Source organism: Dermacentor albipictus, chromosome 1 (assembly GCF_038994185.2).
Source record: "Dermacentor albipictus isolate Rhodes 1998 colony chromosome 1, USDA_Dalb.pri_finalv2, whole genome shotgun sequence".
NCBI classification, from domain to species: Eukaryota; Metazoa; Arthropoda; class Arachnida; order Ixodida; family Ixodidae; genus Dermacentor; species Dermacentor albipictus.
In genome coordinates, this window is record NC_091821.1 from 193,021,228 (window position 1) to 193,035,339 (window position 14,112).

At 49.3% G+C, this 14,112-nt stretch overlaps 1 long non-coding RNA gene and 1 pseudogene across 1 annotated transcript in view; both read left to right on the top strand.

The window, feature by feature from the left end:
* Positions 1–14,112, top strand: part of LOC135897970 (uncharacterized) — a 111,573-nt gene that overhangs the window by 22,284 nt on the left and 75,177 nt on the right. The window lies entirely within an intron of this gene.
* On the top strand, positions 7,165–7,346 carry LOC135898060 (U2 spliceosomal RNA; annotated as a pseudogene).

The window sequence follows — 14,112 nt, forward strand, 5'->3', positions numbered from 1 at the left end:
TCCCACGCAAATCCCTAGCCATCGTGAAAGACCTCAACAACAGAGGCTTCACAGTAAAGTTTCAGTGGATTCCCTCCCACATTGGTATCTCAGGAAACGAAACAGCTGATGCGCTTGCATACGCAGCGCTATATCATCCTCCCAAAATCAAGGCTCCAAAGAGTAACCAAGTGCAAAAATCTGAAATTCGAAATCACTTTGCGTCGCTTTGGGTTCCACCGCATATGCCCTGCGTAACCAAGAGATTGCACCGAGAGGAAGCCTCACTTCTGCATCGTATAAGGACAGGATCTGCTAACACACCGGCCTGGTTATTTAAAACGGGGCGAATAAATTCTCCGAACTGTACGGCATGCAACGAGACAGGAGACATTGAGCACTTTTTGTGGTCCTGCCAGCAATTCCAAGATGCAAGAGGCACTCTCCTGAAGAATTTGCAAAACAAGGACCTTCCACATGCGCGCCTGCAACACCTTATATTTCCCGAGGGATCAGTGATGGCCCGCAAAGAAACTTCACGTCTCCTGATCGAATTCTTAAGAGAGACTGGGTTGATGGACATATGGTGAAACCCATCAGCGGTATCATGCGAGACGCTCGGGCGGAGCAATTGCCGGCCTTGTTCGCCAGGCTAAACCCGCCTGTTGCTACAATTCACCACCACCACCACCACCACCACCACCACCACCACCACCACCACCACCACCACCACCACCACCACCACCACCACCACCACCACCACCACATACATACATACATACATACATACATACATACATACATACATACATACATACATACATACATACATACATACATACATACATACATACATACATACATACATACATACATACATACATACATACATACATACATACATACATACATACATACATACATACATACATACATACATACATACATACATACATACATACATACATACATACATACATACATACATACATACATACATACATACATACATACATACATACATACATACATACATACATACATACATACATACATACATACATACATACATACATACATACATACATACATACATACATACATACATACATACATACATACATACATACATACATACATACATACATACATACATACATACATACATACATACATACATACATACATACATACATACATACATACATACATACATACATACATACATACATACATACATACATACATACATACATACATACATACATACATACATACATACATACATACATGAACTTGCACTCTTATCTGGACTGGATTTGAGTTGTAACACCGCCAACAGCGAAACAAAACCTACGCTGCGGCTGCATATGAACGTGGCACGGCCATCGTTTTAGTGTGCGTGCAGTCAGTCATTCTCAACAACCCGGCGGCAATTAGTTGCATGATAATCCGGAAAACTGTGTACCCATTTGGCGACAGCAGCTGGCAGCACAAGGTGGCAGCTCTCGCACATACATGCGAGCGGCTCCGCTTCATTATTATCGTTATTGCTGTTGTTTCGCTGAGAAAGCTGCTCGCGCAGGAGAGCTATACCAGGCAGAAGATGACTGCACTGATTGGGCGAGCTTGAAATCGTTGCGAAAACGAGCGGTTAGAGCCGCCTCATCGATCGCCGAGCGCAGCAGCTCTCTGGCGGCAGTGAATAATTATTGCGTCCCGTGATGGGCGCCTAAGAGCCAGCCGAGCACTTTTTGGGGCCCCCTGATTAAGCGTCTCGCGCAGTTGTGTGCCTCTCGGCCGACGAGCGGGCCGCAGTCCAAATAAGGGCGCCGCCTTGCGGTTCCACGCGGTCGCGGGATTACTTTTTCGATACTGCTCGGCCCATATTGCATTGTCTGGCCGCGGGCTCTGTTTGTCTTCATTTGGGGGGAAACCGCAGGCTCGCTTCCTCGGCAGACCTCCGCCATTCGCCGGGGTCCAATTTGTCTTGGTTCGCTTCGCTCTTAGGCGAGCTGGGCGCCTCCTTTCCCGGTATAAAGTGCGACTTATAAGCGATGGAGTTCCTACGTGTAGGTACCATTGATCTTACGAGATGACTCCGGCCCGATGCGCGTTGTTTTCGCTCTCGTTCGCCCTCCAGCTGCGGCCAACGCCCTCCCCCGTCTCCCCCTTCCTATTCATCGGGCGTGGCGCGCAGCTCTTCGGAGCCCCGCTCTGAAGAGCTGATTTAGGCCGGCCATGGCCCGGCGTTCTATCCTCCGTGGCTGATCGGGCGCTCCTTCTCCCACCATGGAAAGACGATCAGGCCGAGCACCGTCAGCGGTAGGAACGCTCGGTTAAAAGCCCTGTGTGGCCTGCTAGCCGTGCGGCAGCCGGAGAACTTGAAGGATGCGCAATGGGCGTAGAATGCTTGGTGACCAAGTCCCATATACACCTAAAGATGGATGCAAGATTTGATCCATTTCAATTATCTGTCTGTCAGATGACGGCAAAATAAGCAATAAAGGGAACAAAGTATAAAGTTTTAAGAGCAAGCATTAGTCTGAACCTATAATACATTATGCTGGCAAGTGCTTGAATCGCATTTCGTAGCCCACAGCACCTACAGGTAACTTTCTTTAAGCTCTCGAAACTTCACTATCACGTCCAACAAAAAGGTCATGAGGTTGTTTTTCAGTGGATACCTGGCCATTGCGGAATCAGTGGCAATGATTCCGCCGATAACGCTGCTCGCACAGCACATCAAGAAGAGCACAGCGTTCCAATTCCGCTTTCGAGGACAGCCGCCGCAAGGCAGCTTCGACACCTGGCACGCAGTCTCTCATTGACCGAGTGAAACTCGCCAAACTTAAGACTTACACGACTGCATCGATTAAACCCCTCACTGCAACTCCGACCTTCATTCGGACTTCCTCGACATGAAGCTACGCTTCCCTGTCGCCTTTGATTAGGAGATGCCTTGAAAAAGGCATATACTCTACATTAATTGGAGTGACGGACAGTGCAGCATGCGAGGTCTGCGGCACCGAAGAAAATATCGACCACCTGCTGCGCCACTGTCGACGATGTGCCCCAGAAAGACAAGAACTTGCAAACGCTTTTCAAAAACAGGACAATCGGCCGCTTTCCGTGCAGGTGCTGCTGGAACACCGCCCCCATCGCTCGTCGGCCCATAAAGCGGTGAAGGCGCTTTTGTGCTTATTGAGGACGACGGGCTTGTGTGAACGTCTGTGACTATTAATGCCTTTTCTATTAGACCACACGCGTCAGCGAACTTACTGCTAATTTCCTTCTTTCCTTCCCTCCTCTCTCTCCCTGTCATTTTTGTTTTCCCCTTTCCCGTTTCCCCGATGTAGGGTAGCCAACCGGACGTTATTCTGGTTAACCTCCCTGCCTTCTGCTTTTCTCTTTCCTCCTCCTCCTTCCTGCTCCTCGCCCTGGTTTTAGCTCCATTGAAACCAGATCGAGATGGCACAGTCATTCGTATACAATATATGCATCTGAGTAGGTCTCCTTGGAAAACATGGCATATTTCTTGTGGCGCATCCATGCCGTAATGATGGTGGAATGCACCGTAATGATGGTGTACCGGTCTACACCGTAACTATGGCGCATCTATGCCATAACATTTCCTTTCTGCGTAAGCTCAAATAATTATTTTTATAACATGTGGCTGTATTGTCCTACATAGAGCACCGCAGAACGGGAAGCCGCATTGCCGCGGTAGCTCGGTGGCTATGACGTTGCGCTGCTGAGCTCGAGGCCGGTTGTTCGATCCCAGCCGCGATTACCGCACTCTTATAAGGGCGGAATGCAAAAATACTCGTGTGCCGTGCATTGGGTGCATGTTAAAGAACGCCAGACGGTCAAAATGAACCCGGAGCCCACCCAACTTCTGCACGCCTCATGATCAGATCGTTCTTCTTTTTTTTTTTTGACATGTGAAATCCTAGAATTTAATTTTTTCTTAAATTTCAGGATGACGCAGTATAGCACATCTCATTATACGATAAAATAGTCATTACAACGTGCGAAGAAATAGCGCGCGTGCGCGCTTGGCAACAGGCTTCGTTGCTTTTCTTTCGCAGGGTGTGAAATAAAGCGAGTCTGAGGCCCCATGCACTCCGTTAAAACAGCGGTAAGGCATCGGATATTTTAGACTGTCCCTCAGTGCGCGTGTGCCGCCCGGGCCAGGACATTATACCATGCTTAAAAAACGAAAGCAAAAAAAAAAGAAGGGCGAGATGTGCGCGACATTGGTCATTGCTTCTAGGAGGTGAACGCAGAGTGAACGGTGGGCCAGGCCTACGGTGAGGAGGAAAAGTAGAATTAGCATAGCGTGACAGCCACGAGAGCAGAGCGGGCGTGGGATGACGTCGCTGCAGGCTGCACCGTGTATCGGCGGGCGAGATCTGCGCGTCGTCAGTCTGGCCTAGATTAGCCAAATTGAGGAGTATAGATGGCGGCAGCCCCGTAGATCTGCGGCCGCTCAGCTGTATCCCGCTGAGCGGCACTGTGGGGAGAGCGCCGAGGATTATCGAGGCCCCGTAATGCGATTTCGAGCACTGGGCTTACACATCCTTGTTCTCCTTCCATTCTTTTCTCTCTCTCTTGTGACGACGTCCTGGGACCTACAGTTTCAGCCTCCCTGCTCACGTCCCTGTTACGCTTTTATCTTTTCCAATCGGTTCTTTTGTTACGGCTCGCATCCGAGCCGCGCCCATCACGGCGGGGGGAGGGCGGGGGGTTGCGCGCCACGTGCCGCTGCTGACAGGGGCCCGTGGTGAGCAAGATCGTTATTTAAACGGCCGGATCGCGTGGCCGACACGTGTCTGAGGCCGCCCCCGCAAACTGCCTCTTCCTGCCGCGGGGCCTCTTCGCGCGGAAACACCGTGCCCGCGCAAAGATCAACGCTCACTGTTTACTTGACTTAATTGACTGCTTACATCTGCTTTGCTCGCTTGGTTTCACCCTAATCGGGAAGGTTGAGAACAGTCGATAGCACGTAGCGTAGGCATTTTGAACAGTGTCGTGTAGACCTCTGAAGTACCAAACGCTTCTACCGTGTAACTCGGCTCGTGAACTTCTCCTGATGCCACAGTGTACAATCAAATCAGAGACCCCCCCAGAGAGGGAAACCTTTACTACTGTAGGAAAATAAGGTAATGCTCTTCACGATCACTTTCGACGAACCTATTGAGACACATAGTGTTTTATTCCTGTAGGTGCGTGGCAGAAAGAAAGGACGTTTACGAAGAAACGAAGTGTGAATTAATGTCGTCTGCCTTTTTGTTTCTTCATATTCGTCGGCTCCAACCCCTACTCCCCACCAATTCTACCTTCATTTCTTATCTTTTTTTCTGTTTTCAGTACAGAAACATTTTATGTGCTCTGTTGCTCGTATATAGCCACGAATACGTGGGCATACGTCTTACAGATTTTTTGTTGTTGTTGTTTTGCTGAAGTTATACAGCTCAATGCGGAATGACGCTTCATTCGAGTTTGTCTTGGGCAAAGGAACAGGGCTTTTGAGCGAGACAAGAGTAGTCGACAGGCGCTCTTATTTCGTGCCTGTCGTCTCCTATCGTATCGTTCAATAGCGCTGATATCTTCACCCACGCATGTATGTGTCATCTAGCCTAAATTAGTGCTGTGTAGTCTGCTTTGTCTTCATGGCAGTCCAGCGTTAAGCGTGGGTGTTAAATTGTGTCGCTGCACGTTCTCCAGTTACACTCGGTCATCAATTTCTTCGCGTATAGTGCACGCTTTACTGCAGCCGCGCTGAAATGGACTATGTTATACAAGCTATACGGTTCTACGCATCATGTGAACGAAAGCCCATTCAGCCACCATGCTATAAGCTGACGTGCATTTCCTTGTCATCGGATGCTTCAAAACCATCGCAAATTGGAATGACCGCCTCGCGAACGTGACACAGTATAGCGACGCGACGAAGCCTGTCGCCTTAAGGGAGGGTAGAGGACGCCGGAACTTACAATCAGACGAAGCGCTGTTAATTCACTTTATTTGATGAGGATTCGATGGATCCCGTTCCTCCAAGCGTGCGGGCCCTTTTAACGCCGGTCCGCGCAGCAGTTACGCTCTCGCTGGGCACTGGCGTGGAACGCCGAGCTCTCCGCGGAGCTCGCAGCGCTACGACGAAAACCGCTCAAAACAGCCGTCCCTGATTTGTGACCTGCGACCGGGGCAGCATGCTCGTCCGCGCTGGTAATTATATTTGGCACCCACGCTGCGCGCGACACGGGCGAACCCCGGGCACGGAATGGGGGCCGGATGGGGTGGTGTCGCCATTCAGACGCTGTCACTGGAGCGCAGCCGTTCACATTTAATTTTGACACGGACCGCTATTGTTGCAGCCTGTATACACTCGAGCGGCGTGCGCGATTCCCTTGTGACGCTCTCTAAGCGTGCGCAGTTTTCTGTGAATTACCGCGCGGCCCATATTCGGGGCAGCTATTTGATTAGCGTGCTTAAAGGACAGCGGTCCAGTGGGGAGGGGGAAGTCTCGGGGTCGCAGGCTCCACGATGAGTCGAGGGTTCGCGTATACGGTGTCGGTACACTCACCGTCGAATTTGCCCCTTGTCCCAAGGGGCGCACACCGCCTGCCTCGGTGCTTGACTCTGGCGATCGGCGCCGGTTTCCTAGAACAACCGTTTCGTGAGCACGTCGCCCATAGTTTAAATAGAGATAGGAAAAGTAACCGGACAAAAATCAAGGCGTAATACTCAAAAGAAAGAAATAAATAAACTGAAGAAAGACTTCGAGAAGCGCGCGTCTGCAAGAGTATATAACTTATACGCACGTCATTCTATCAGGCTCCCCAAATTGAGCACAGGCTACATCACAAGCGGTTGCAGGTGTCTTTTTCGTTAAAGCACGTAATCAATAAAAAAAATCACGAACCATTCGACTCTGTGAAGGTGGATGACCAGCGAAGCTCTTTAGCAGGCGACACAGAGACACAGAATTTTTAACGGTACGGACTAATTTACCGCGAATTTTATATACATTCGAGTGGACGACGGCACCGCCGACCCGAATAGCCAGAGGAAACTAGACACACGTGACGTTTCGACGGACCGCCACCACGGGAGAACGGAAGGAAAGGAAAAGAGATACGCAAGTGCTTGGAACGCCGACGAAGATAGGGCGGTGCGAACATGGCCGGCGCGGTTGAAAATGTAGTATCTGTTCTTGTCATCTTAATATCTGATACGGGTTGTATTTGGACCCAACATATTAATCTTATTTTTGCAAGATGGCGAAGTGCTTGAAGCCTGCTTCACCTCCGCCGCGGTTCGGCCCGGTACATTGCACTATCTTCGGGATTGGCCCACGATTTTTGGTCTGCGAACGTCGATCCGCTGGAAACTGGCTTTATACAGCATCGCTGTAAAAATATTTCTGGGGTTTTACCTGCCAAAACTACGATATGATCCTGAGGCACGCCGTATGGTGGGAGACTCCGAATGAATTTTGACCACTTGGGTTTGTGACATGCACCCAATGCATGGTACACGAGCATTTTGCATTCCGCCCCTGTCAGAATGCGGCCGCCGGGGCCGGGACGAACCCGCAGCCTCGATCATAGCAGCACAGCGCCAGAGCCAGCTGCCGCGGCAAGTATATACTATCCGTAAGTCCTGTACTCAGTTTTGCCAACATTTGGTTTGATACACTTGAAGGCGGGAAACCAAATTATTTGAGCGCGCTCAGTGAATATAGAGAGCAAGTTCACGCTTCTGATCAACTCGCTTTAGGGAACTCTAAGAAACGAGATAACATGCGACAAAACGAGTGGAAAAATCGCAAGACCAAATAATAACAAGCTAAAGATGTTTGCGCCTCGACATCGGTTACTCCCCAAGCATACCACTCTAATGGCTGATTGCTAAATGCGCGAAATTGGGAAACAGGGCGCCACGCAGGAAGAGACGAGCGGAAAGATCGAGCGCAGACTGGCAACTTGTTTATTGCAACGTCGGGCGTCACAAAATATGGCATTACAAGAGAGCCCAAATGCGCAGGCGCATATACAAATCGAAAGAAAGATAGATACACTTCCCGGCCCACGTCCCCGCAGAACTTTCCAATGTATCTGAATAATCAAGAAAGACATCTCTGTACTGAACAGCGATATATGTGTGTCACTTACGCAGGCGCTACATTTTTTTTTTTGATAAAACCGCTTCCAAAATCCATCTGGCACATGCGTTCTTGCTTCTTCCTATGTATCTCAGTAAAATGAAATTGCGCGTCACACAGGGTTACGCATAACCTGACCCACCGTGGCTGCTCAGTGGCTATGGTGTTAGGCTGCTGAGCACGAGGTCGCGGGATCGAATCCCGGCCACGGCGGCCGCATGTCGATGGGGGCGAAAACACCCATGTACTTAGATTTAGGTGCACGTTAAAGAACGCCAGGTGGTAGAAATTTCCGGAGTCCTCCACTACGGTGTGCCTCATAATCAGAAAATGGTTTTGGCACGTAAAAACCCCATAATTTAATGTTAATTTTTTACGCATAACCTGGTGAACGTTGCGAACTGTCGCGGCATAAACGCGGCGTTTCCGGCTCCAGAAATGCTTGCGTGGTTGTGTTCGCGTATTTCACGCGAAGAACGCGCCAGTGGCTCTGGAAAAAAAGCATGAAAAGCCTTATATGTGCGCTGCGCTGTGTATGCATGAGATCCCGCTAACTTGTGGAAAATCCTACGTAGGGCAGACGGGACGCTGCGTAAACGGTCGCGCATGGGAGCATCAGCTGACTGTACGAAAAATGATGAGAAAGCCAACATGCCTGCTCATTCCGCTGCGGGAACCTCTGAAGCGCAATTTCGTCTTACCAAGATACTAGGAAGAAGCAAGAAGGCGTGTGCCCGAGAGCTTTCGGAAGGGGTTTTTATCATAAGAAGAGGAAGCGCCTGTGTAAGTGACCCACCTATATCGCTGTTCAGTACAGAAATGTCTTTCTAGATTAATCAGATTCGTTAGAAAGTTCTGTGGGGAGGCGGGGAAGGGTACGTATCTTTCTTTCTATTTGTATATACGCCCGCGCATTTGGGCTCTCTTGTAATGCCATATTTTGTAGCGCCCGACGTCGCAATAAACAAGTTGGCAGTCTGCGCTCGATCTTTCCGTGCGTCTCTTCTTGTGTGCTGTCCTGTTTCCCAATTTTGCGCATTTAGCAATCAGTCATTAGAATGAACCTACTAGCCCCTCGGGATATGCTAATTAACTATGTCGTTGGATGGAAAATAAATTGTGTGCTCTGTGCGCATTTTTCGAAACGCCACGGAGCATAGTGATAACGAGAGAAGGATAATTGTTCGCTTCGTGTAACGTGTGCGTATGCACTCTTGTCAGTATAAGCAGCCATAGAGGGTGTTGTACTTTCAGCAACCCTACCAAGTAAATGTGCTATTGGCTGTCAGTAACAATATCGAGTGACAAATTAGTCGGATGCAGGGCAATCGAGTACACTGCTTTACAAAACGCAGTTGCGTGCAGAAACAAGGTTCCCTCTAAAAGTAGCTAATACAGAGCTTTGTACCGCTAAGAAAGTTTGCGTTTTTACCTTTCAACAATTCATGAGGTGCATGGACCGAATTCGCAGAGCTTTACTTCCGTATGTGCCCTTTGCCCTTGGCCGGTCGCCTTCGCTAATAATACGCCCAGCATCAGGGCTGGCTGGAATTTCCGCGAGCAATTCTACCGTTAGAGGTTTTTGCGAATACGGGCCCAGAATTTCGGGGCAAAGATCATCAGTGCTAATTATAGGCTTAGTTAATGCCCACTGTTACAAACTCGTCAAGACTCAAGAAACTATCGCTGTCAGTTCTTGTGCAAATGCTCCGAACATGTCGTATTTATTCGATTCATTGTTATTTATTATTTGATTTGAAAACATATATACAAGTGAAAGAGAAACCTGTGAGCAGGCAGGTAACTGTCACCAGAAGGAGCACAACGCCTGCCCATTCTTCAGGAAAGAGGCACAGAAACACAGAAATGGAAAATAGGACGAAGGCAAGGAAAGTGAAAATAAAGAACAAGATGACAAATGCCAAATAATAAGGTAAAACAATGATAAGGAATAGCGTACAGCTTGAGCAGAAAGAAAATCCCTGCAGGGCGCTCTATTAAAAGACTGTAACAAATTTAGTAATAATATCCGAGGTCTGGCACTACACGTATATTATATAAGAGCATCACGAGTTCTCATCTGTTTACTACTAATACTTTACCATGGCGCAGCTTGTCAGCCTATACACACCATGTTCCCTGGCATTAAATGATTGCAAACAATTTCTGCCTGTCTATGTTCATACAGCGAAACCGTATATGGCTATGGTTCTATGCATTTTTCGTGTTTGTTCATCGGCATTAAAAAATGCGAGCGTGGACCGATCCCGGAGATAGTGTAATACCGGGCCGACCCGCGGCGGAGGTGAAACAGTCTCCAAGCACTCCGCCCCTAATAATAGTTATAATAAGATAAATAAATAAATAAATAAATAAATAAATAAATATACATTGTTTAAGGTCGATGGGTATACTGGAATCGTTTGTGAACAGCATATAGACTCACGAGCAGCAGGCGTTACCACATACGCAAAGCACAAAATGTATGTACAACAACACACCTTTGGCTCGCAAGAGGACAACGCCACCGACTGTGGGGATGTCTGTACAGTACAAATGACAGATGGAATTGTGATATCCACTGTGCATATATTTCCAGGCACACCCAAGTGTGACGTCGAGAAGTTCATGACCACGCACTTTTCGTGGGTTAGCCGTGATGACACCATCTTTGTGATCATCGCTCGAGACTTCAATGTGGACATTTACAAACCAGATACGAAATCGTTCACTCAGTTTCTGCTAGAAGAGTTTAGTTTGAAGTGCCGCTACACAATTCCATGTCATTCAACTACTCAACAGCGGCCACGCATAGATTTAGCTTTGGCCAAGAATCCGTTAACGTTGCAACCGAACCAATCAGTGTGTATCCCATTATTCACGCGGGCTATCGTCACTACCATTACCAAATGATAAAATTAATACATGTACCCTTGTATAACCCTATGTGATGTGCTGAAGCTTTTGCTGGTCATCCACCTTCGCTGAGTGAGATGGCTTCTTTTTTTTTTTGCGTATTCTTTAAGGTATATTTAGTTAATCCACGCTCAGGCATGTATACAAACGCAAGTGTACGTGCACGATATGCGTACGGCAAGCTTTAGGCTGGTAAACCATCTCGGTTTTTATCATTACAGTACTCTGTCGTGGATCTATCTTTTCAATGCTTTTTCAGATTTTATACACTATGTACATGCTAGAAGATGAAGCGCCCGCTTTTTTTCTGCGTGATCCATGCATTTGTAAATGCGCTTTAAACATTTTGCGCTTTCCCTTTCTCTTTTTCCTTCAATTCCTTCAACGCATTTCGCCACAGAGCAAACCGGCTCTATCTAAAGTTGGCCCTCCTTCTTTTCGTTGGCCCTTTCCGTTCTCTTGTCGCGCTATAGACACTCCTCACATGCTGCGCACTGCGTCCACGATGAGCCAAGTGGTCTTGAATTCGCTAAATGTCACGGTGTTCCTTTTTGATACGACATCATGCAAAGAAGGCTTAACGTTCCAACGAGAATTCTCCCTTCGAGTTCTCTTCGAGTATCGCGGCCATCGTAGCTCAGCATCGTGGTGGGAAAAAATATCTGGGAGTATTCCAGAAGAAACACTGCCGTCATGGCTGCGGTGGAGCGCGAAACGATGGAGCCGGTCACCCGCGGCGCCGAGCGCAGCGTGATTCTCTTCCACGCGCGCCGCCCAGGCATCATTTAGGTCGCCAGTCGCTGCATTTCAACTCCTTTCGGCACAATCTTGGTCATCGTCGGCTGCTTGCCTATTCCGGCGGTGAACACCGGCTCCGACGCGCATGTTCTCCCTCGCCAGCCATGAACAGCGCGCCACGCTTTGCCATCGCCTCACCGCGGGGCCCAAGTGGTCGGCGCGGGATAAAAGAGAGAGAAAAAAAAGGGGTCTCCCATTTGCCGGGATGTGCGTCTCTCGGCATCAATCTCACGTTACGGTGCATGCATAAAAGCCGAGCTCGCTGCAGAAGGCGGGCCTTCACGGCAGTGTGTGTTGTTTCGGCGCGTTGTTTTTCGGGGTGCAATCTATAGCCGGCGCACGGCGTTGCCAAGCGCAGCGAGCATCCTCTTCTTTTTTTGCCAACGACGGGCTGTTGGGGAGGGATGGGTAGGAGACGCAACAACAAGTCGAGATGGCAACAGCGGCAAAATGGTCATGCAAACAGCGACGAGCTAAAGAAAACGCCATAGCGGGCCGGCTTTATGTCTGGGGAGGGCCCACGCATGCATGCGGCGTATTTGTTTTTATTTAGACGGATGCACGCGCCCCGGGCATATTGGGGAGCGCGCGCCGAAGACGGCCGATTTCCATGATGCGCGCATATGCGACGCCTCCCCTGAGCCAGAGGCACCGCAGGATGGCGGGGGGTGTCGTTCGGCGTCGCTGCCGGCGCATGCACGTTCCGTGGGACCGATTGCATTTTGCAGGAGCGCCCAGTCAACTCGTCCCGTATTATCGCGGCAGTGCGCGTGTGTGTGCGTGTGTCACACGGCCGGGACCCGTGTGCGCTGAGCTCCTTGCGTGCATGCGGGCCGCCGTTTCGGGAATTTGTCTACCTCGCGAGGGACGCGCGGCAGCTGCTCGCCGGGCTCTTCGGATCCGCCCCGGGGAGCTAGCAGCAGCCTCCATCAACAGCAAGCTCCTTTCGCGTCGTTCCTCTGAGGCCTCTTGCTGCAACGGCGAAGGCAGACGCATACACGGGCGCGGCTTGCTTGACGCTTGTGCTACTACACCACAATTTGTTCGCTTACTTGGCGGCGAAGATATGCAGGAGGCTGCACGGAAACGCTGAAGGAAGCCACTTAGACAGCCTTCTTCTAGAATGCCGTGCCGGAAAAAAAAATATTTTCTATAACTTGACTCCAGGAGTTTTCGTGAAATCTTTGCTTTCGTAAATGCTGTACGAGAGCTTGCTTTTGGATTAATTCGCGTGCAACGTCGAAACTTGAATTAACAGGCTCTTTTTAATTTAAGACCTCTATATGTCAAATTTCTAAAGCACACCGTGTTTCTAACCTTTAAAGATATACTTCTCATACATTAGTGGAGCAGGAGATGTAATATTTCTCTTCGCCTCACCCGCTTTCTGTTACATTTCGTCTAAGAAGCTGGTCGAGCAGCATACATGACCGGCATGGGGTATGCACTGTCGTCGATGGTTCGACCGAAGATCGCCTGGCGCCATGTTAGCCTTTCTGACATGAAACGTGCACGCGTTGCATTGTGTTTGCGCGTTCAGCCCTGTTGTATTCGCGGTCACCTCTCTTGGACACATATGTTGGTCACCTCTCTTTACGGTTGCACCGTCGTATACCGCATGCAACCTCAGCCCTGCTATTGTGGATTACAATTTCCAAGCGCCCGTATTCCCGCAATTCCTTAATAAAGCAGGCACATTCGTGCCATCGTATCCACATAAGTGAGGCAACGAGCGTTTGCTTACCGTGTACACTGAGAGATTACAAAACATTTATTTCAGGTACGTGTGCAGGTGTGCGGCCGAACTGCACAAAGATCTCGTCCGCGAAACTTGGTGCCGGAGAAGAGTGCCGTGCCTCGTCATCCATTTCTTGACGATCGAGATGAAATCGTGGGCCGCCGGGACGGGTCTTTCTGTTCGTATATATCGTGCGCCGCGGGAGCCGGAGACCGGTTGCAATTGGCTCCGGATTGGATAGACACCGAGAACTAGAAATAATTGAATGCAGTTCGCCGGCGGTGCGCAGCGCTGTCTCTTCCCTCGCCGAACATATATCTATAGCTAGAAAGAGCCGCGGCGCTTCCGCATGAAATCGAATTGGGTAGAGAGCAGTCCACTCCTTTCATTGTCTTGGTCAGCCACCCTGACGCGCTAACAATTTCTGTGTCTGTTCCCCCTCAGTTGCTGGTCTCGATCCGGCCGCACTTCCTCGCTGAGTCGACAAATATGAAAACATGAAAACAGGGGG